General features: G+C 43.1%; 1 long non-coding RNA gene across 1 annotated transcript in view; it reads left to right on the top strand.

The window, feature by feature from the left end:
* Positions 1 to 11,820: 11,820 nt before the first annotated feature.
* The window catches only part of LOC138717793 (uncharacterized), a 56,014-nt gene continuing 43,275 nt past the window's right edge, over positions 11,821 to 24,559 (top strand). The window contains exon 1 of the long non-coding RNA XR_011336946.1: positions 11,821 to 12,319. This is a non-coding gene — a long non-coding RNA (uncharacterized lncRNA). The remainder of the gene's footprint in view (positions 12,320 to 24,559) is intronic.

Genomic DNA, 24,559 nt, shown 5'->3' with positions numbered 1-24,559 from the left:
TTGGCAGATGCGATAGAGGGAAGGAAGGGAGTAGTCAAGGCAGATAAGCAGGTATGGAACAAAGCAGCGCGGTGATTTTAGCGCAGTGATTTGTATGGGGAAATGTGGGTTGCATAATTGGGGAAAACACGACTACTGATATCTGGGGATGGAGAAAAGATGAAGAGATGAAGATGAGTCAGTGAAGAATAGAACTGCATAAGGTGTTGTTTCAAGAGTCTATGTAATGCAGGAGATCGGATATCTTGTCTGGAGAAAAGAGAACTTTGAGATAAAGGAAATTCAGAGGTTGATGCTGTGATATTGTAGGAACAGGTGATGTGAAATTTCACTGAAAAGGGAAGAATGACTGAGATAAAAAGCTGGGCTTGGATATGGGTAGCTGAAAATGTGGCAGCCATTTCATGAGCTGCCAATTCATTAATTAACTGATTTATTAGCTGGCTTTAAACTCAGTCAGACCTTTCTCTAAAGCTGGAGGATTCAGTGAGGCCGTTTCCTCGGAAGTAAAGTAGAAAAAATCGACTACTGCAATTCTCTTGTTTAAATTTTTTGATGGAAAATAATACATTGTTACCCAAAGATGTTGCTAAAAGGGAAGCCTCTGGTCAATAAGACATTGATGATTCTGCATCTTTACAAGTACATGTGGTAAGGAGGCACCTTAAAAGTAAGATACCAAAGCAGAGCTTGACAGAACTGAGAACCATTCCTGGTTTTCCTTGGGTGCTTGTTGGGGTTTTGTATGTCACCATTTCTACATCTCATTTCTTCACACTCGATGGAAGTAATAGTTTATCTCTGACTTTATTCCTCTGCTTAATACGTTTTTTTTTCTTGGTTTTAGCGTATCTCATCAAAAGGTTAGCAGCTTCATCCCCGATTTAAATCTGAAGCAATTGGAGTGATGCTCCTGAGGTATCTTTTCATCCTTACTGGCAAGACGTGGAGAAACGGAGACTGTATTCCAACCGAATACCTCACAGAGATGCCTACGTCTTACAGGGTCAGTTCAGATCTTAATGTGTCTGTGCAGTGCAAAGCGTAAGTGGGAATTCAGTCTTGGAACATATTACGTTCCACAACTTCAATTTAACTTCTCTTCATTGCCTGCATATGGAGTCAGGTCTGAGAGCTCTGGATTCTGTGTGATCTGATGAGGATGCTGTACTCTTGAACTTGGATGCTGTGCTGTTCGTGATGTCAAAGTTAGCCATTTACAGGTTGAATATGATCTCACATCAAAACAAAAATGATACAGTACGGTAATCCAAAGATCCAAAATTAAGGCTATTGAAATCGTTATCAGATGTTGTGTCTGAAATACCTCCACTTTCCTCGAGGGAGGAAAAAAGTTAGCTCTGGCATTTGCATGGTATCAGTTGCCAAGCAGCCTTTTAGCAGAAACTGCTGTATAAAGTCTTTTTCTGATGTGAGGGCCTAGGCATGAGGCTTTCTGTAAATACAGAAAACATGAATCTTGGTGGTAAAGTGCATCTTGTGCAAGTAGGCTGTGTGGGTTGTTGTGGAAGGCTTCAGCGAATAAGCAGGACTGTTTAAAGTAGGCAGTTAAATTTGCTTAGTATTACCTTGATTAATGGTAGAGGTTTTATGTATCAGATCGTTTTGCGCTAATTCAGTACAACAGTGTCTACCTAATAACGATCAATAGTAAATGATTTCCTGCTTAAATATCAATTGAAAGTCAGTGATTTCCTGCTTCCAACTGCACTTAGTGTCAATCATGGCACATGGCACTGCTCAACACCAGTGGTTTGTCTGTTGACCACTTTACATGCACACGAGCCTGTGAGACGTTGTTTACATCGAATCGTGCGTGACTAGTTTCAGTAAGTCCAAAGGAATACGCCATTCCATGAGGATGAACACCTCCGGACCTGGCCCATGACTTACTGGATCAATGATTTGAACAATCTTGAAAGGTTTTTTTTACCCCTTAGTAGATGAATTAAGTGTATGAAACTCAACTCTGCTTTAACGATTTCATTCCATGCTTGAGGAATGTCAGGCCTCTTACTGGAGAAGCTGATTGTGGCAAAGAGGTGCTGGTGGAAGGAAGGCTTAGAAGTATTTTTCACAATTGCTTTTTCTTGTGACGTTGTATTATTTTGCTTCCAGTCCATTTCTTTTTGTAAAAGATGAACCAAAATGGTTGACAAAATCATAGGCACGAGGCATACGTGAGGTGGCATTCTGGGCTGGAAAAGCATCTTGCAGTGCTGCGTAGTGCATCATCCCTCTATCCATATGCCTTTGCTTACTAGTGAGGAGGAGTGGGTGTTGAAGTAGGAGGCTCTACCTGAATCATCGGAGGCAGAAACAAACTGCTTAGATGGGCAGTCGCCCATCGTCCTGCGGGCAGGTAGACAGGCGCCCTGCTTCTGGAGTGCTCGGGAGGCTGCGCGGTGACAAATTGATTTCTTTTGTCAGGCTTTGTTTTCACTTTCACAACCCCCTCTCGTAGATGATTACAGCCCTTGGAGGAGATCTCTTTGTTAGTGCTCTGGCTTGAGCTGGTGCTAGTGCTTTTGGGGGCTGAGGAGCTGGGTGGATTTGCAGTGTGGTTGTGTACATCCTCGTCAGTCGCCAGCGCTGCGTGTTTAACTTCTCAGTATGTTCCATCTGTGGTCGCTAACATGGGTATGGAATTTATGACTGCGAAGGCTGTAACACACCACAATACAGGAGCGCTTCTCGAGCTCAAATGATGTTTTTAATCAGTACATTAAATGTTGTGGTTGATTGACAGATGGCTTTTTCTGTTCTTCTGGAATGAATGTGCTCTAACTTAATTGTTACAAGGGTATCGCATCTTGTATAACACCTTTCATGCTAACGACTACTACAGAATTTTTAAATCCATGTATAAGGAACACTTCATGCACCATGGAAATGCAGCCACCTTGGGTGAAATGCAGGGAATTTAGGTAGAGAGAATGTAATTACCCGTGCTGGAATTTGGCCAGCACGCCGAGATTAAAACGCCTAATCTTACAAAGAGTACCATGGGATCTCTAATGACCACAAATGGTCAGGTCACAATTTCATGTCTCTGCCTATAATGCTTTACTACAACAAGGGTATTTTCAATCGTACGGTGCGTTCATTATAGTTATGCAGCTGATTTTACTCTCGTAATTTCCAATAATAAAGTTACAAAAGTGCCACTAAAACGTACAAACAAACCGGTGTGGCACGTTGTTATGTTAAATACATTTTGGGGACATATTCTGCTCTCGTTTATATTGGAATCTTTCTTTGGAGCCAATGGAATTCCTCCAGATTTGTGCTGGAATAACTGACAACAGAAGTTGTCTTTCCAAGAGAGTATTTTTTATGCACATATATTGCAGATATGTTTGAAAAGTTAAATATTTGTATTCTGTCCAAATACGAGAGAGTCTTTCTTCTTTTATTTTTAAAACCATAAAATTGTTAACAGACCCATGAAAAAAAGAATGCTATGGCTCTGTGTCTGTTGGTTAACCTTCACCGCAAAAATTGATCTGTGGGAATTTCTCACAGTGTAACATACTGTATCCAATTCCATAGTTATTACTGTAAACCTATTAGTGCCACCTGGGTTTGCATATCCGCAGCGCTGTCCAAGTGAAGACAGATTAGCTCTATCACATGTTATGCCAGAGGGACAGGCTCACGAGGAGTCTGCCCTCGGGGAGAGAAAAAAAGGGCTCAGACCTTTAATGAGAATACAGTGCTTTATAATAGCATTTGGTGGCCTAGAGATTTTCTGTCAACTCATTTCAAATTAAATTGGCAGCCTTGCAATGTTCAGACCATATGAGTTTTTGTGCAGCGTATATTGTTAACGTTAAACCAATTCTCACAAAAGATAAACAGAACATACAGAGGCGACGTTTTCCTCAGCCCCTCTTTTTAAATTCTGGGCCTTTAGAAGCTACTGAGAAATGCTTTTTTTTTTTACCCAGAGCAAAATTTAACTTTGGTTTGAATTATTAATCTGTAAATTTAGAAAATTTATTTGTGAAATTATTTGTAAATAGTTACAGTTTTCTGCGTGGCGTAATAGTGAAATTAGCACCAGCCTAGGCGTGAACCCAATGACTTTGTTGCCAATTAGTGTGACTCCACTCCCACTCTCCCAGGCTGGTTCCCACTAAAGGGAACTGAATTTGCCCCCGAGAACTGCATTTATTTTTGATACTTCCAGGACTTTCCTTTTTTAAAATGTAACATTTATGTGATATTTTAGTCCTTCTAGTGTCTTAAAGTTTAAAAAGCAGATGATACTTGAAGATAAATTGCTATCGTCGCACAGGAAGTTTTTTTCCTTAAGGTTTTCCCACATTTTTCATTCAAGGCTCAGCCTGAAAAGCACACATTGGTATGCTCATTCCCTGAGCATGGATGGGTTATTTTGGAGAAGACTGGGGCTCACATCCTCAAAAGCAGATGAGTACCACGCTCAATGGAATTCCAAAGGAACCGGGTGGCTGGATAGCCATACGGGTCCCAGTTCGCAATTCCAGTTATGTAAAGTCCTAAGAATACCTGCAGGATTTTGAAAGTCCATAAGCTCTGCTACATTTAATGATGAAGGAGTTAAGCAATTTCTAAGAGCAGAGCATGTGCTGTATTATTAGGTGGAAGTTTGCTTGGTAGCTGAGCAGTAGGTTTTGTAGAGAGGAAAGTCTGACACGCTGGAATGAGTGAAGAAAGGGGCTGTGGCCGTGTTTTGGAGCTACAGGTTATCGTAGTCTGATAGCGTATGGGTAGTAGATGAATAAGATTAGCCATGAATTAATAAAAGGGGTTTCTGCTTTTATTAATGAGTATGTATTTTCCACATTTTCTTCCATCCCATGTTCATTGTGTGCGCATCTGTAACTTGGGCAGAAGCAATTGCTTTTTTTAGAAATACCTGAGTAAAACCGAAGCGTCACAGTCACGAAACGAGTTTGCATTTCCCTTTTTATTTAATCCTTGTTTTGGGATGCAGTCCAACACTGTGATTTCATAATATCCCCTACCCTCTGTGTTCTGTTTTGTAATTGAAGGAAAAGTGATGACAGAAAATCTTCCTAATGTGATCGCGTTCTTATACCTGTCTATAAAAAGAAAAGCCCAAGTCTTGCTTCTACAAATTAGAGGAGCAGGTCCATGCATTTGGTAAGAGATTTGCACTGCCAGAGCAAGCATGACTCGGTCCTCTGTGGTGTAAGCTGATTTTTTTTCCTGTCTGCTAAATGTGTAGTTTTACTTCAGTGCACATTCCTTGGGCAGAATTTAGATCAATTTTCTTAATTTGCAACACTGGACCAAATTCATCTGTGCTGCAATTCCATTGACCTCTCTGGAGTTACTAAATAATTGGATTTGACCTAATACACTTTTCACTGAGTGCTGTCTTGCTTTTCAGGGAGGTTAACACAATAACCATTTCTATTTCTGCACTCAAACATAAGCATCCTTTCTTCCCCCCCCCCTTTTAATTCCTGCTAGAGAAAGGAGAGAAGGCAAAATGCTGCTGTAAATAGTGCTAAAGAATTAAAGGGTATCCACAATTGCCCTGAAACCTTGCTTCGTTAGTTTGTCTTGAAATCAATAGTAAAATTCCTACTGACATTAGGATGGCAGGAGTTTTCCCACTGTTAGACCTGGTTATTTTCATAGTCGAGTCCTTCTGTAAAAGGGGGTTCGGATCACATAAAAGTGATACCCTCAAGGGTCCTGTTTCTTTCCATTGACAGCAGAGGAATCTTAGGTGCTTAACTCCAATAGCTCCGAAGTAGCCACAAATAGAGGGGGAAAAAAAAGCCCAAGTTAAACATTGAAGTACCTGCCACCATCTCTAGTGGTGCCTTTGAAGTTCAAAAGCTAGGAGTCAAATTCTTTGTGTGCCTAGAATGAGCTGTGTCTGATACCGGGAGGCGGATAAACCCAGGAGTCTCTCTGAGGCTAGTGAGCTGCCTTAAGCTGAATGTTTTGGCCTGAACTCATCTGTCAGGGTTTTATGTGGCGAATCTTGGTAACAGAAATAAGAGGATGTGTGAGCCTTTCTCTGTGAAGGTCTTGATCTTGATTATGTGCCATGATTATCCATCTTGATCTCAAAATGATGATGTGTACATTAAGGTTTACTATATGCAGGGAACACCGGAGTTACATACAATGCTCACATGCAAAGAGGTTTTTGTTTGTGTGTAAATATTTGCAGGTCTGGGGCTTTAAGCAACAAATTCACACCGGATGTATTAGTAAATGTAAGTCTCTGTATTCTGAGAAAGAATTGGAGTAGGAGAACGTTATATTGAATAGGATTTTAAGATCATAATTTGAAATATATTCCTGTATGCCAGAATCAAATATATTTAGTAGATCATACAAGCTGCAGTCAATTGATTTGGTTGGTTATTATTAAGAGTTGAGATACCAGGCCTAATTCTGTGCTGCCCTAGAGCTTGTGTGGTCTGGCTTAAAAGATGTAAGATGCATATGAAGTGTTATTTCCATTTTATAAGCATAAGTGTTTTTTCCTCACTACAGGAAGGACATTGGGGTCCTGGAGCGCGTCCAGAGAAGGGCAACGGAGCTGGTGAAGGGGCTGGAGAACAAGTTTTACGAGGAGCAGCTGAGGGAACTGCGGTTCTTAAGCTGGAGAAGAGGAGGCTGAGGGGAGACCTTATCACTCTCTACAACTGCCTGAAAGGAGGTTGCAGAGAGGTGGGTGTTGGTCTCTTCTCCCAAGGGACAGGTGATAGGATGAGAGGGAATGGCCTCAAGCTGCACCAGGGCAGGTTGAGATTGGACAACAGGAAAAAATTCTTCACTGAAAAGGTTCTCAAACACTGGCAGAGGCTGCCAGGGAGGTGGTGGAGTCCCCAACCCTGGAGGTGTTTGAAAGTTGGGTAGACGAGGTGCTTAGGGATCTGATTCAGTAGTGGACAGATACAGTTGGGCTCTATGATCTCAAGGGTCTTTCCCAACCCAGGGATTCTATGATTCTACCTGATGAAGAACTTGTAAAGACCCTAATAGTTAACATGCTTTGCATCCGATGTGGTACAGTTTGTGTGAGCGAATGGGCAGTGCAGACAGAGGAGCGCGTCTGCAGAGGAACTGCCGCTGCTCTGGACCTGGTGCCCACACTATGCACAATTTAGGAGAGTACTTCAGGCTGGTGCTAGTCGAGTCCCATGGACTGGATGCCAGTAATCCAAGTGAGTAAATTAGGGGGTCTTGGGAACACGTCTGTCTGAGACCACCCTGCCGTGTGAACCTAAGTGCGGTAAATGGGGATGGTTGGGATGTTCAGCTCAGGAGGGTCCTTGTGATCCCAGCTAAGGCAGTAAGATAGATGCACCCACGCAGAGTGATTTGTGCATGAGAGTTGCTCACTTTAGGTGGCTGCTTTGAAGTCTTCATTTGCTTTTCTTGAGACTTTGTATTTAATTCTTCTGCCATCTCTAACCTGCTCAGGAAGAGCCAATGCAGGCGTATGGATCCTGACAGCAGGTCCAAAGGTTTCTACCTCTCTGGCCTTGTGGTAGGAGCATATCAGCACGAGCAGATTAGCAGTGATATGAACTGCAGCTGTGTGATCTGAATGTCCTTACTGAGTAGGCTTTGATTAGCCAGTCAGCATGGTCGTGTATTTTAAATAATTTTTTCCTCCTTGTGAGGTGTATTGGCATGTCGTGGTTCACCAAACACATCCTGAGCACATCACCCTTGAATAGCACAAATACAGACATTCTGCGTGGATTGCAGTGAGCCCTGTGGTACTTACATAGATGCAAACCAAGAAGGACCCCAAGGTGGAAAACGAATTTGAAGCTTTTTCTTGCTGAGGAGTGGTACTGCAACTAAAAAAAAAAATCCAATGTAGAAACTAGATCCAAACTCTTTGCTGATGATTCCTCTGCAATTCTCCTTTAAGACTTCTGAGGGTCTTTAAACCGTTGTACTAATGTTTCAAAAGAAATGTAATTTTACAGAGTGACTTGTCTGGGAATAGAATGAGATGGAACATCTGTCCTTCTGAACTGTTAGAATTGCTTGGCTGAAGCAAATGCAAGATGAAAAAAATGGAGATAAAAAGACATTTAAAAAAAGTAGGACTTGTTAATCTTTTCTCTAAAACACATACTAAACTTTTCAAGTTAAATTTACTCATACTATTTCCTGCTATTTTATACTACTACATCTTCCCACATAACAGCTGAGTTTAAAAAAAAAAAAGTAAAACTGGTTTCATTACTGAGATAACAGCATATGCCAGGACAATTGAAAAAATCTGATGCACAAAATACAGTTTTATTTTCTGAAATGATGTCGAGGAAAACACTTAATGATCTAGACTCTTGTATCGTACCGTCAGCGTCTCAGCTAATTATTATGATGATCCTTATTTTGTTCCAATCTGGTGTTCTAGAAAACATACCAGAAAAAACAACCATTAAGCCTTCCATGCCAGAAAGCACTTTCAGACTAGTAAAAGGTAACATTGTCTTTTTAAAACGTTTTCAGCAGCCAGTAATCTATTTTCATGGTGTTCTGTAAACCCTATTATCAGTGCTGCAGATTCGTACACATGACCAGTCTTCAGTAGTGAACAAAAATGGCATCTAAATCCCAAGTGACACTCTTAAGTACTTGGCAGCAGAAGGGCTCTTCGGAGGAAGATTAAGTTAATGGAAGCATTTGGGTAACATCTGCATGACTCTTCATCCCAGTATGGCCAACTCACACTGCTGCCACACGTGACGGAGGATTTCTTCCATTATCACTTAAGAACAAAACTGGCTGAAGTTCCTTTGCCGGCGTTGGCGCGGGCTGCGATGTATGTGTGAGCGTATGGGCAGCGTAAACACGTGCTGTCGCAAAGGCCAGTCCACGCAGACTTTAAAGAGGACTTAATAAAAATGAGATTACTCTTTTAATGAAAAGTAAAAGAAATCGGGGGAAGATTTGTTGTTGTAGCTGCTGTTTGTTTGTCTTATTTACAGCAAGATGTACTGTCTTTTCCAGTTGAGTGCTGCCACGGACACACAGAGCCTCGTTAATACAGGCGATTAATGCACTTGCCCTTCACCTCAGCCGACCTGGGCTTAAATCTGTTATTTTCTTACAAGTTAGAAGAGTTTATCGGCCTTTCTTTAGCCCCTTGCGGGTGCCCCTACACCTCATAAAACCACTTCACAATTTGGGATTTGGTGTGAGAAGACCCAAGGCTGCCGCAGGGGACGAGGCAGGTCACAGCGGAGGGACATCTGCCAAGGGTAGTGGGGACCCTCATCCAGGGACTGTCTGTCCTTGGCTTTGCAGATTCCCATTTGAAATCAGGGAGATCCTTGCTTGTCCACACGATGCAACGCTGGTTTCCATGCCTGGGTTGAACGGTTACCTGGTTTCATTTTCCATAGAAGTGCTATTGAAAGAAGGATGGGGAGAACATGGAAGAGTCAATTTATACCAGTATTGAACTCCACAATTTATATTTGTGCTGAGATTTGCTGGCAGTAATGGACCTGGCAGAGTGGAATAGAAGTATTAAATTCTCTGAAAAGGTTTTTATTCTCTACTGGTTATTCCCACTCTTTCAACTCTCCTTTCCTGCAAAGTCCAACACTGCGGTCGTCAAGAGGTGATTTTCATCAACAATCACAGGGGGAACCTACAGACCAACACAAGCTCCATGCAAGTGCCTCTTCCACTCTGTTTCAAGATCTGGCTAAATGGAAAATCATCTTGACTTGCTGCTCTGAGATTTGCGATAAAAGGTGACAAATTGCTGCAAGTTTGAAGTGAGATCCATCCTGAGAAAGCTGAAGCTCAGAAATTATTCCTTCCTCTTTTGAAAAGAAGCATTTTAGAGGAAATTGGCATTTTCCAGAAGAAAGCCTTGGAAACTCAATTTGAAATTTGTGTAAATGAACAGAACACTCAGCATTTTACACAACTGTACAGAAACATAAAATCTGAAGAACATAAACCAGGCTGAAATTGAAAAAGAAAAAACCACTTTCATAGTTTCACAAGAACGAAACAAAAATCAGGGTAAAAACCTTACTATGGCCAAAGTCTGCTATCAAGTTACCATTCAGGTCTGAGTGTTAGAGAAGGTTAATCTGATCTACCTGCTGAAATTCACTGTCTGTTTCCTTACCTTGAAATTATAACATTACCATAAATCATCTAGTTATGAGTGATTTGCAGAATTCCATTTTCTCCAAGGCCTCTATTCCTAGAATTTCCCCAGATTTTGCTTAGGAGTAGTTTTTTGCTGCAATTGCTTTTTCTTTAATCTCTTTCAAAGCAAAGGCATTGGCAGGCAAAGATTGGGTTTACTTAGAGATTTCATCTTTGAATGCTGGTTTTTGTTTTAGGATGTGGTAGGCATCACTGCAGAGCAGCACGCTGGTTTCAGATGTTCTTTTTGTTGCTGGTTAGTTTTTTAATAATGCCGTTGCCCTGGCAGAGCCATTTGGAAAGAGGCAGTGAGAATCAGCTTTGGTGTAGTATAAGCCAGCTTAAAGTAAAGAGTTTCCATCGGGTTAAATTAACCTGCGAGCCTTTGTAATAAGAATGGTGCGGGGAGCTACCTCTTTCAGAGGGGTGGTGGCGACCAGCTGAAGGGGGGACCCTCTGACAGCAGTTTCTTCAATGAGCAATTGACCGCTACTTGTGAAGATTTTTGATGTTTATACCTGGAAGTTGCTCCCAGTAATGACACTGTTTAACGTGTCATCAAATGGCACAGCTTCTCTGGGTGGCAGGGCTCTGGATAAATCACAGGGTCGTGGGTTTTCCAATTAAACCTGCAGTGCATTAAGGAGTTTACATTTCTTGAGAATGAACAGATGAGTAGAAAAGTCTTGTGAACCGGTTTAGTGAAAAAAAGAACCCACCCAGACTGCATTAATAGCAGATTTTAGTTTGTAAACCTTATGAAACTTGTGATCGTACTGACCCACACACTTTAGTGACTGGAGAGAAAGACAAGAAACGTGATCATTGTTACATAAAAGTGCTGAAGACCTGTCATGAACTGAAAGATGCTCGTTTGAAAAACAACCGCTTTGTTAACGTGTCAAAAGCTGCCCTGAAACTGGTGCTTTTTGGTTTGTGATGGACTGTGTTCATTGGGCCAGATCCTCAGATGCTGTGGGCAGTTGCAAGCAATGGTATTTTTTCACTACTGAAGCTTTGGGTGCCCAGGGATGCATACACGTTTGTCTGTGGCTGCATATTTATTGTAGGGCTTGACTGCATGCGGAGGATCTGATGGTGGTGTGCCAAAAGGAGGGAGAAAAGTCTTTTTCCACAGAGTGCTGTCAAAATCCTGCTTTTGTATTTTGAATATTCAGGGCCCTGGCTTTTAGGCTTGCAGCCGTTTAAAGATGTCATAAATATTTCTGATATTCTGTTAAATGCAGTCTGCTTTGATTACCAAACCTTGCTTGACTATTGCACTCAGGGGGGTAAAGGTAATATTGATTTACCTATGGACAGTGTGCAGTATATCAGTATTATCAGGCGTGACTTTATTTTAGTAGAAACTTTACAATACAAAGCTAATCCGATAGTTTTATGCAGTCATTGGCTCTGGATGTTGGGAGTAGGTTGCAGCTTGTGTTGTAATAGTTTTGTTTAACACAGCATATGGCTCTTCAAAGCATTTGAGGGCAAACCCTTTCTTGGGGTTTTGTTCTTACCCACGAGTGGCTGTTTTAATGATGACTTCCAAGAAACTGGAATGTTTGATATGTTTCAGAAACTTGCTGCCCTAACTGTGATATTCTTGTTTGCAGGTCACCCTTTACAGGCAGTGAGCTGTGTCGTATTGTCTGAAGGGTTCTGAAAACTTGCTGCTGAACAGGATTCATAGTGGCTTAGAAGCAGAAAATATCTTCTCTTACCTGCTGCCTGTTGAAAAGCGACCCTGCTGTGACTCCTTTCTTGCTGCTACTCCTACACGCAAGGGAGACAAAACCTTTGCTACAAGCCCTTCAGCAGAGAGTGGATCCATGGAGGAGCTGGTTACATGGTGCGGTCTGGGGCCCAGTTTGACTTCGCTTCAACTTTCCAGCAGTCCCAGAACTCTTCAGAAATGTGGGTGGAGATCCTTTACACGTGCTTACTATGGTTACTTGCCATGAAAAACAGTATGACTGGCCAACATAGACTCCAGGTGGTGGATCAGCATTAATCATAACAGACCCAGAGGCAGAGGATTGGCAAGATACCACAAGAAATGGCTGTACATCCACCCCCTTGAACTCCGCTTCCTCCCACGGGGGACAAGGGTGTTCAGGTAAGTGGCAGTGCCTCCATCTTCTGTTTCCAGCTTGCATAAACCATGATCTGCTATATGCCTGTGTCCAATTTTGGTTTTTGTTTTTTTAAATTTGATTTTTTGAAAGCTTTCATGAAAAAATAATGAAGATAGAAGCCTATCCCTCAAATTTAGTTGGGTTTAATAGGAGCAGCTTCTAAGAGGATTGCATGTTTGTCAGTGCACCTAAAAGACCATCTAGGTGATGAGCCAGAAAGATCCGTTTTTCTCCTCTTTTCTCTATTCCTAACTCACGTGTTGCATATTTTTCTGCTGATCTGAACCAGAAAGGGAAATGCTGTGGATATGGGAGAGAAGCAGGAGCATTCAGCATGTTTGCAGCATGCTCACAGCAGGTCTGTTGTGTGAGATACCAGTGGTGAACCAACCAGCAAGAGAAGTTTAGGCTTGTGGTTGGGCTTGTGGCCGAGCTCTCTGGCTGGTGGAGCAGCTGCAGAAGCAGAGGGAGCTGAGGTGGCTGTGAGGAGATGGGGAAGTAGATGGGCTCTGGCTGGTGCCCGTTCATCCCGCTTCCCTCAGTGCAGAGTTGTGCTCGGAGGAGGGCTAGGACACAAGAGGTGCCTCCACTGAACCACAGAGAGGAACAGCTACTACAGTTGCTGAAATAGGGACTGTTAGAAGCTGTGAGAGCCTGTTGCACTTCTGGAGGATTTCTGCACCCCATCCTCTTTTGCTGTAGCTCTGGCTCTCTTCTGTCTGCCTCTTCCCATTTCCCGCAGTCTTTTCACTTCACGTTGGTGCCATGTCCACCCTGTTTTATATTCAGCTCTCCTGGCCTGTTTCTCCTCGCGTCTTTGCCCATCAGTTTCTTGTTTCTTTTAGTTCCACACCCCTCACTTTAGCTAAACCCTGTTAAGAAAAGAAACATAAATGTACCTCTTCTGAAGTTGTTCCTATCACATGGTTTGCTGGTTGTGTTACTGCCTTTCCTCCATCATGTTTTCTGTTGGCTGCGAGAGCTCCAGGCAGGGCCTGACTGCAGCTCTGTGTGTTCAGAGCCTGGTAAGGCTGGAGACACTCCGTTCTCAGGAGTCCTTAGGCACTGATGATGTAAAAAGAATTAATAGTAATTTGAGTGGATGCAGTTGCCAGTGTGACCACAGACTTACAATGCTACTGTGGAAAGGTAAGTCTCCTGGTGTCTCTGATCTCTATCTGTAAAATAATACTTTCCTTTGAGCCTTTAAATAAGAATACATGGTTAAAACTGAATTGGATTTTTAAACCTCTTTCACCATGAATAATTCTCTGTGTGATTAGCAAGATGAGTTAGGCATGTGGTTGTTTTCTAATGGTAAATTTTAGGCTTACCTGTCTGCTTCTCCGATGTTACAGTGGGATGTACGGTTGGACTTGATGATCTCAAAGGTCTGTTCCAACCTAGGGGTTCTATGATTCTGTGATACTGCAGTGTGAGCTCATGCGTCCACACGTGTACACAAACACTCTGACATTGCATTTCCATTGCTGCTCCTCCTTTGGAGGATCTTACTGGAAAACTGCAAGAAATAGGGACCTGGGAAAAGACTGTTACGAGTTTTATATCCTCCCACAAACTTGCGTCATTCGTTCCCACACTGGAGGCACATGGCTGCATGACCAGCACATTTGTAAACTAGAAACAAAGCCATGGTCGGAGCTCATTGGTCTTGCATGAGGCCACTCAACGGTGTTACAGATGTGGAGAAATGCAATGAGAGCAGAGCAGTCTATGCTGCAGTCATACAGCTCGAGGAAATATAATACATCTTCTAATCATGGATCACTAATATATTTTGAGATCCTCTGATTAAAGGCAGTATTGAAGTATAAACCATTGCAACAGAACTGCGCTAATTTGCGTGCTTGGCTGGGAGACCCTTTGTGGCTGAATTAATTTTGCAATTTAGTAGGTTAACATATCCAGCACAGCAAAGCTCGTGTGTCACAAATTGCAATTATTCAGTGTATTTTTGCAACAATATCTCTATTTTAGTTTTTTACAATGCTTCTTAGTAGTTGTTCAATAGCATCTCCTTTATGAAAATGATTGAAATCTTATTCATACAGTTTGGAAGGGGTCAGGCTTATGGGGGTGCTGGGCAGAGACCAAGGAAGGGATCCCTTTCTTCTCTCACCTGCACGCTGAGTGCTTGCCGCTGCTAACTCGGCCTGCTCTCTCTTCTCAGGTGTGCGTGAAAAGCTCCTGAAACCGGCACTGTGACTTGATTAGGGACTAGTTAAATAGAGGCTTTTTTGTATATATGGCATGATGTGTAGATGAATGTGACTTGTACTATGCTATTGTTGATAATTGCTTGGTAGCGGCCAAATAACAGGCGAAAAGATGTTTTCTCTGTGACGCAGTGTTTGCAAGTTTGGAGGGAAAGTCACACTAAAGTAAAAGGAAAAATTTTTGGGATCTGACAGGAGGTAAATTTGCTCACATGAGACAGATAAGGTTTCAGGTGACACAGCTTTCAAATGTCAAATTGTCATACAGGTGTTAATATTGAAAACGGTTACTGCCAAGTACAAAAACCACCTTACAGTCCAGCAACCCTGTGAACAGAAAGTCTCCTAAACATTGTGATGTGGCTCTCTCTCTTGTAGTTCCCCTTTCTTGCCCTGATGGATCTGAAATTCGCACTCTCAAGATTATCAGGAAACCATCTGGATTTCCTTTTTGCTCAGCATGTGGGATTATATCCCTTTTTTCTGCCCTGCAGTGCAGCATCTCCTCAGCCCCACTCACCAACGCTTCTGTTGGCCCTGCAGTTTGTACCCCTTGCTACTCCAGCAGCCCGGGCGTCTGTGCTTTGCGTGCCAAAGCCAATAGTCTTTGCTGTTTCCAGCACGCTGGGCTTGAGACTATTCTCTTGCTGCTTAACACTTCACTGACACTGGACATGGAGGGCTTTGCCGTGTGGTGTGCATCTCCTAGAGCAGAGCAGGTAGCACGAGCCGTTTATGTCCTTGTTCTTGCTGGACAGATGTCTCTTTTTTGGAAGGGAATTCCCACCCCCTTCTGCTTTGGCCAAGGGCCTGTGCTGATAGGTTTCTCCTCCTTCCACCCACAGGGAAGCTGCTCCTTCCCTCGCCATTGGGCTTAGCGTGATGTTTGCCTCGCAGCCATCGCCTTGTCCTGGAATCTGGTCATCTTGACTGAAACCACAGCTTGTCCACAACCAGTGGAAGGGTAACATGGGAAATAAAGCGTGTCTACGCTAATCATTTCAGAGAGCAGGCTGAGCTGGGCTCTAAACCAAGTTAGGTCCAGTGCTAATTGAGTTGTTAGGAGACCACACGTACCGACACAACCCGTCTGTGTCACTGTCCGTGTGGATGTGCCTCTCCCTCTATAAAGGGACCATCCCAACAGGCTGTGCCAGAGGGTCTGTGGCTGCTGAGCCTCCCCTGGGAAGACCAGAAGACTTGAGAGAGACCCCTAAGATGAGGAACAGCTCTAAACAAGGCGTTTGAGTACCAGCATGCCTGTGATGTCTCTTCTGGGGGGCACTGCAGGGCAGATGGGCTTTGCAAAGTGAACCCAAGTCCAGCGTAGACGTTAATGCTTTATGTAGTTCTGCTTTTGCATCCCAGAGGAAGCTGCTGGCGCTTGCACCTTCTTTCTCCCCAGTATCGCTGTGTATGGGGTGTACGAAGGGGAACAGCTGGTATCTCATTTTACTGTAGCGTGAGGAAAATCTATTTAAGTACCTGAGGAAGGAACTGTGGGTTGCAGGTGTTCATGAGAGATGTGTTCCTCTTTGCCCCTGTGCTCCTGGAGGGGAATTCAGCAAAAAGGACCCGCGTGTGGAGCGTGGTCCCTGACTTCCCCAAAGCTGTATAAACACAGCAGAAACAGTGGCAGCCCCGCTGTCCCCTGCCCTGTAAAAAGAAGAGGTTTAGATGACACACTATATATGTTTATATATGTTAATCTGCTACATTTTCGCATTTTTTTCATAAATAATTTGTGCTGGACATTCTTGGGTCACATGCAAGGATGCTTTCCATTCCTAGCTTGCATGCTGCAGCTTTCAGGATGACAAGCAGCAAACACCAATAGGTGAATGATGAGCGACTAGCAGGTAGGAGTCCAGCACGCTGATCGCTAGCAGTCTGCTGGCATCTCGCAGGTTGTAATTTGCTCACTTAAACTCTAACCTGTTACAACCCTTGAACACATTTAGAAGCATATCGATAATTTCACTAAAAATATTTTTGGTTGCTTCCTTAAAATTAAACGTGTTGGTATTTCCCTGTGAAGGTGATGTGTTTATTCCCATGCTGATGAGCACTGCATCACCCTTTCACATACTCCCAGAAACACTTTATCTCTGGTGAAATATGTCACCGCCTTTCTTGAGCTGGGTGCTTCATTCCTCTCACTCATGGACCTAATACCACATTGAATTCAATTATTGATAAATCAGGTCTGAAATCTACAGTGAATACGATTGCTTAAAAATAATGCCACCAGATGTAGTTTAGAGCTGTCATTTTCTGTGGGCACATAAGCTCTACGTGTGGAAATACGAAAGAGCATGTAGGAATGTGATGCTCTTTAACTCATAAGTAGAGAGCAAAATTTTATTGGTCGCAGTAAATATTTGCTCAAGGAAAAGAAGAGGAGGTGAGAACAATCCATATGAAAAGAAAGCATGTTAGTAGCCAGAACACTGAAAATATTGATCAAGGACAGTTTATCCTTGTGGAAAATATGACCCCCTGTAAAGCTGCTGAATCTGTTTGCAGGTCATTTCAAAATAGAGTCCTTGCATTTGCCATTTTAGTTTGTTTTGGCTGTTGGTGTCCAAACTACATTCCTAGCAAATTGCATGAAGGCTTATTCCTTTATTTCTATTGTTATGTTTCTCAATAGACTGTGGTTATCTTGAGCTAGTGTCAGGCTTTAGTACATTAGCACTAAAATGCACTGATGCTCTTGCAAAGAGAGCGTTGGGGGGCTGACATTGAACTGGTACCTTGTACCTTCTCTCTGGAGATTCCTAAGCCAGAGGTTGCTTTCAGCTTGAAATGAAGAAAGAATATTTGCATTTCTTCATAATCTGGTCTGCTGTTGTGAAACCGTGACCTGTGCCAGTTCATATACGTTCTGCTCAAACTCTGTCCAGGTGCTGGGATTTGCTTGACTGGTCCTAACTGGTTTTTTGGATGAGAGGTGTTTTAATCTGCTCTGAATTTATATTTTGCATGGCTTTGGTTTTCACATAATGAGCCAGCTTTATCTGTCATGTGCACAGTTCTGCTTTCTTCACGTCCCAGTTCATAATTTTGTTACATGCCTTTTGTCCATAGAAAATAAAGGAATCGGGGAACTGAAATTGAATTAGACCCAAAACGTGCTTGAGTTTCCTGTTTTTCTTGTATTAAAATACTTTTTCTATTGAGACCCAACATGCGGCAGTTTCCTAACCACAACCACAGGGACTGAGAGGACACCCCGAGTGTTGCTGTGCAGCACAGCGAAGGGGACAGGTCTGGAAGCGGAGAGGTGGACGATGTGCCGTGGGGAAGACACCGTCCCGCCACACTGGCAGCTGCCCTGCTGCTGCTGGACAAATGAGTTATTTTTGTTCCTGGACACTGGCAATGACTGGGTTTGTGGTTCACCCCTTGTCCAGCTCAGATGTCATCTCTCTCTTTCATCCTCCTTCCCGGCTTTACCCTCTTGTCTGTTCTTTTCTCTCATCTTGTGTTTTCCCTGTCCTTCACCACTCCTCCTTCTTTCACTCTGCCCTCATTTTTTCTCTTTCTTTAGTCAAACAAACCTAATGAAATGTAAATCCTAACCTCTCCTGAAGAGGGAGGGATGTCCTTTTTCTTTTTTAAATTATGTACCTGTCTAGATGTTTTCATCATGCAATTGCTGTAGCCACCGTTGGGAACACAGACAGCCCCTTTAATACAACCACTAAAAGCCTTTTGATTTAAAACGATGTCTTCAGTTTTACAGCCTTTCTCTGCTTCTGGTAGTATCTTTCTGCAAAGAGTAAATGGAGAGACAAAAGAAAGCAGTGCAAGACCTGCCTCTAGCGATATTTCCACAGCCCTGTTAGTCAGAAGGGCTGCACACTGAGGTCAGTGCTAGGAGAGCTCATTGCCAAGTGCAAAATACATTCAAAAGTGACTTTATTACAAGATTAAGAGCTCTATCATAGAAACCAGCAACATTCCTGAGCTTGTGGAAGTCAGTTCTGCCACATAGCAACCCAGGAGGCCCTTCTGACGCTTGTTTTTCTGTGGAAACACTCATAAATTTGACAACGGTACTTGATGAAGAGCAAGACCCGTTCCCATACGGTCCCTCTGAATCCACACTCTTTCCCTCCTTTGACCCAAGAAGGAGGTTCTCTCTCTCTCTTCTCTCCAAGTCTTACATTGCTTAGTAAACTAAGGGATATTTTAGATATCTTGCTGTTTGTTTTGGATTAAGTGGCGCTGTTTAGGGAGTAATGTTCTCCTCAGTGTGAATGGGAGGAGTGGAATTGGTTGTTCCTGTTTCAAGAAGAAAGATATTTTCACAAAAGATGAAGAAGTATTTTTATGTATATGTAGGAGAGGGAGGCCTGCTACAAGATCTGAATTTTGGATACCTCCCACCTTAAGGGGACTGCAATTTGGACATTGATTAAAAAACCCTATTCATAATAGCATTAATTAAAAAAAAAACCACACCCCAGCATTATTATCTTAAATGACAATGATTTTATTTCTATTGAGAAATTATTTAATAGAGATTAATTGGATCCCTAATTGAGACACTAATTTGATGATCTACTCAACAATGACATAAAGGCTCTTGACTGTTTATCCTTTATCTCATATAGAAGACAAACACATTGTTATTGAAGGTATTTGGATACTTTCTGAAGTCAAATGTTAAAACAAATGTCTTTCTGAAGTTTCAGCCCATCGTTAAAGCTCTGTGATCTTCTTGCACTAGCATTTTGGTCCATGCTTTTCTGCATAATAAGGTAAAACTTCATCACACAATCGGGCAAGACATCATTGCAGAGTAGAATGATTTTCTGAAAGCACCGAGTGCAGCCCTTGAATGCTGTTTCACCCGTGGCCAGGTTTAGCACCTTGTATAAGCCCCAATAACGTTACCATCTCCTAGATTTCTTAGAGATGCAGTTTTGAGTCTGTCTTTGCTTGTTTGCAATGACATCTAGAATTAACTATTTTAGTTATAAACCTGATGAACCAAGGAGGACTGTAATCTCCTATAGCCATGCAGAAGTGCGTGCTGGGCTGGGTATCGTAATGTTCTCTCTCTCGTTGTTGTTGCACCGTGTCTTCCTTGTTCACTTTTGATATGGGCTGTCACTTTCCTCCTTGAGAACCTCAGGATCATGGTTCAACCTGAAGGCTGCACCTGTCGATCGGACCTGCTGCTGCTGGGGCCTCTTCTACCAGCACAGTTTTCCCCCCGCTGTCAAATCTCCCCCCACCTATTCACCCCTCCCGCTTCAGACCTGCTTGACACTGTTGTCGTGACCCCGCCTGAAGGATGCACAATTGGAATTGTAAATTCCCACATGGCTCCTGCTTTTTAATGTTTGTTCCTGAGTCAGCACCGCGTGCATGGCTGACTGGAATAGAGTGAAAATGGGAATAATTTCTGTTCTCTTCCCTGGATTGTGTCGCTGTTTGGTTGCAAAGAAGAAAAGCACCTCTAAAATGGTTCAGGACTCCCAAGCTCTCACATGCAATTCTGTTCTAATATTCTGGGTGCCTAATTTTTCTATAAATCTTGGCAGTACCCAACCATCTTTATTAGAGGGAACCTGAGTTTCACCAGAGCTTTGTAGTTAAATGAGATGGATGGTGGGTTTTTATCCTGTAGCAGGACCCCTGACAGGCAGTACAGGCTCTGCTCCAAGTTGCGCTTGGTCATAAAATATGTGGCAGCGTGAGGCTAAACTTGTATGCTGGTAGAACAATGATCTCATAGCTAGACGCTGGGTTAAAATTAGCTTTGGTCAAATTTACATTTTAGAGCAGGGATGAATGCTTGTCCCCTGTGTGCTAAGAAAAGAAAGGTTATTTTGGGGAATCTCTGGATTCCACAAATGCTCTGGAGTTAAAAATCGACTGATCGCTTTCCTATAAGCAGAGTGTGAGGGTTAATGCTTCTCCTGCTGCAGCCACGACGGGGTCATCTCTGCCGTCTGAGCTACGCGCAGGCTTGTATCCTTACATCATGTGTTGATGGTTCTCATCCTGCTGCATACTTTGGCAGGGAGTGATGCAATCGATCAGAAACTCTAAGCAGTTATTTTCTTTTGGGCTGCATGCTCTTGGTAATTCAGGTAGCAATTACCCAATCTGAATATTTGGCAAGGAGTTCGTTATCCCTGTGGAGAAAGCATATGCAAGCCTGGCGCTGACCCGATTAACTTTCTTAGTTGCCTGACTTTACCAAACAGTGCTGAACACCTGAGGGGAACTAGCGTGTTCCCAAGTGCCTCGGTCCTGAACATCAGTAATCATCCCTTCTGGATTTGGTGTTCCCTTTCATCTCGGGCTGGTCGCGTCCCAGCAGGGTGCAGCTTCTGGCAGCGCGCCCTACAGCGTAGGTGTTATTCTCAGAACAAAAGTAGAGGGCTGCCAGATGTCCAGTGTCACCTGCCCTAAGGAAATTTTCCTTCCAAATCTCCAGGTGGATTGTTTCACCAGGTGACTGCTTGTTGTTGCGGTCTGCTGAGGTGACCATGTGACAAAACGCGCTGCTTGCTTCCGTGTTCAAGGGAAGTGGAATTTAACTTGCTCGGTTGTATTTTGCAGCTGCAAAGAGGGAAAAAAATAGAAGTAAGAGTACAGTACAGGACGGGCCAGCATGTGTCTTATTTCCTGTGCTCTGGCAGCAGTCCCGGCGAGCAGGGACACGGCACCCTGGCAGTGACCGTGGGCCAGATCCCCAGGAGTTCAAGAGCTGCGCTCAGCAGTGGAAAGAGCTGAAGTTGTAGGAGTATTAGGACCATTTTAATCCCTACATGACAAAGAGCCTTGAATACAGAAGGCTGTTCAATTCATAACAAATCATGTTCAGTTCACGGTGCTCCCCTTTCTGGCTTTTCAGAAGTGGCTGTAGATGGCCTTAGAATTTTCTAATTGTTTCCCAAATTTTTTGGAGAAGCTCATCCCACGCTTCATGTGCTGGCAGACTTGAGTCAGATAGAAACATTATTTGATGTCTGACTTCATGCAATATCAGCTTCTCGTTCAGGGCTCCAAGCATGTATCACAAAAATATATCTGTTGTCGCTAACGTGGAAGGGTCTGGGATGGCTGAATGTGTCCCCTTCCTCAGCCAACTGCGTCTGCCTGATGTGCCCAGCAGCAGCACTGGTTGCTCTTGACTCAGCAAAAGGGGTAGGGTATGTTTTTTAGAGTTTTCAAGGGTGGCCCATGACAAGACTTGAACTCATTCTCCTTGAGCTCAGTGGGGTGATTTAACTGCTCATCTCTAGCCAATAAATCTGGTAGTCAGAGGCACAGCAAAGAGATACAAGGAAGTTCTTTTAATCTTCACGCAGCTTCATGGGTGAGGTCAAGTTCTTACCCTGTGATTCACCAGCAGATTTCATCGGGATGAAGGGGTGAACGTCGGTTCCCTCGTGCTTCTTTGTCAGTTCCCACATATCAGCATTCCTCCCCGTCATGGCATAAGGAAAACGGACATGGCTCACGCTTCATGGGTTTCAGGTAAAGCAGAAATCAGAACTGTAAAGTCAGAACAAGAGATGCTGAACTTAACGATAGTGTTATGTGATGGATCACTGTTCTCCCCGGGTAATCTGCTTAACTTTCTCAGGTTTTTCCAGAGAAAAAGTAAAAAGCAGGAGGAGGGCAATGGGAAAGGAAAAGATGCTCCTGTTTTTTGTGGTGTTACTGCACAGAGCTAAGCTGCCAGGTCAGTAAGATCTGCAAGGAGTTTGTGGTTCGTGCTGGTGGTGGCCGGGCGCCGCTGCATTCCTTGCAGCAGGACTCAGGCCAGTGGCACGACACCACCAGCTCTGGGGGATCACTGGGAGCACGGGAGAGGACAAGGCAACACAGGTTTTGATCCCCAGGAAGGGTGAGCTTGCTGTTCTGCCCATCCCTGGAAACTGAAAGTAGCAGCAGCTTGTCTGCAGTCTTTTCAGCCTGTAACAGACTGGTTGCAGTCAAATATAATAGATTGTAAATACTTGTGGGGCTTTATGGTTTTTCTTGGTTGTTTTTTTTTTTAAACTATAAATTCCCTCAGTTCCTTTCTTCCTTGTCTTTAGCAACAGGCTGTGGGTCATTAGTATCAATAACACAGATCTCTCTCATGCCACACCTAAAGTAAATTGTCAATAGGAGGTGTTGTAGAAGATTCACACATCATTCCAGCAACTGTAATATCTGTTGGGAAATGCAAAAACACCAGGTGCGTAGCTGCTGGTTAGAGTTTCCATTTACTTTACCTGGGGCTTTTCTGTAACATGCAGCAATGTACGTCACATGCAGAAAAAAAAGTAGGTGGAAGGTTCTTTCCAAACCACATTGACTGAAAGAATGTACGTGTCAGGTAAGCTGTATGCTGACGTGCTCCTTGCATTCTCCAGTGGAAAGGGTTACCTTGTCAAGGAAATCTGCCTGGTGCAGGTGTGCATCCTATCAGACTCATTCGGAGTCTGAGAGGAGAATGAGCCCTCCCTCATCTGACACGTACAAACAGCATTTTATCCATTCACCACCTAGGACATTTGCTAGCTGTCTCGTTAATCTTTTACTCGAAGTCAGACATATGTATTGATGGAAAAACCAGCCATAGACCACAGACCCCCTGCCTCGCATTCCTCACCTCCTCAGAATAGCGTTCGCCATGGAGCTGTGCAGGCAGCGCTGATATTTCCAAGGATCTGTGGCTGCGTTTCCTCCTTGGGCTTCTAAAGCACCTCTGCCAATGCTGTACTTATAAGCTCTTCTTCCAACTAATTATTTGCACTATTGAGTAACTACCTATCCCCTCCAGTTCATTACATACATCCCCTTCCTTATTTGCATTTCGCATGAATATGATGTCTCCTGCCTCTCTGAAGTTACGGGGGCCGAGAAACTGGGACTGGAATTTCTTTGTTTTAATACCAAGTCACAGGGTGCCCTCTGCACCTCTCACTGACCTTCTGGAGGCTTTTTGAGCACCATTAACTTTACCTGCTTTGAACAGACCAATATTAAGAGCAACAGACGTTCAGGACCCAATCCTCAGCTGAGTTAATTGTTTTTAACTTTAGCATTAAGGGGGAATAAGAAACTTCTGAGCCACAGCCAGCAACAGAGCATAGAAAGGGAAGTAATTTCGGGAACAGAAATGTCCGTAAAGGTTAATTTCCAGTTATCTTCCCTCTGACTTCATCATCATCTAGTCTCAGCAGACTTGTGAGCTGAACAGAGCCAGGTTAGCTCAGTTCTTAAATAAAAGAGCCTGGAGGTGTTGTCTTGGTAGCGTTAAATAGTGATCTTCTATCTTACCCAAGCAAGCAGATTCTTCTGCGTCTTGCATCACTGCATTATCTGAGCCTTTCTTCTGTGTCTGCCTCCAAGCCTGCTGGGCTGATTGGCTGGGATCATTGCCTGAGGTTTTCCAACACTAATTTTATTTTTAATAGTATTTATTTTCTCCAACAAAGCTCTGCGTGCTCCTATGCTGCATCTCATTTTAAGTGAGGTCAGAATTTCTTTAAATAGGAATTATTTGAAAGGGAAGGATACCCTCCAAGTCCTGTAAGAATATTGTTTATAAATGTTTGTGCTTTGCATCTCTGTAAATGAAAATTACCAAAGCAGGACAAGGATTTATTTTCAGTTCTCTTTAATCACAAAGTTATGCTTTGTACTGTACAATATGGGAATGACCCTCATGGGACTGGATCCAGCCTGAATTCATGTCTCACTCAAATCCACATTTGTACATTGTGCGGCATGTTTGGTTAGGAAGTTTTACCCTGTCTGTTTCAGATAATTCATACCTTGAGTACTCAGTCCGAGTGAAATCCCCAGGATTTCTGGTAGCCTTTGTAAGCACTTTTTTACGTGAGAATATATTCTTCAATATTCATTTATGTTTTGATACTATGACAGAACATCTCTCCCTTCCATTTCTCTGTACATAATTTTTTTTTTTTTAGTTTACAGGTTGCCTTGGCAAAAAAT

This window comes from Phaenicophaeus curvirostris, chromosome 2 (assembly GCF_032191515.1).
Source record: "Phaenicophaeus curvirostris isolate KB17595 chromosome 2, BPBGC_Pcur_1.0, whole genome shotgun sequence".
NCBI classification, from domain to species: domain Eukaryota; kingdom Metazoa; phylum Chordata; class Aves; order Cuculiformes; family Cuculidae; genus Phaenicophaeus; species Phaenicophaeus curvirostris.
This window is presented reverse-complemented; position numbering and strand designations above follow the sequence as displayed.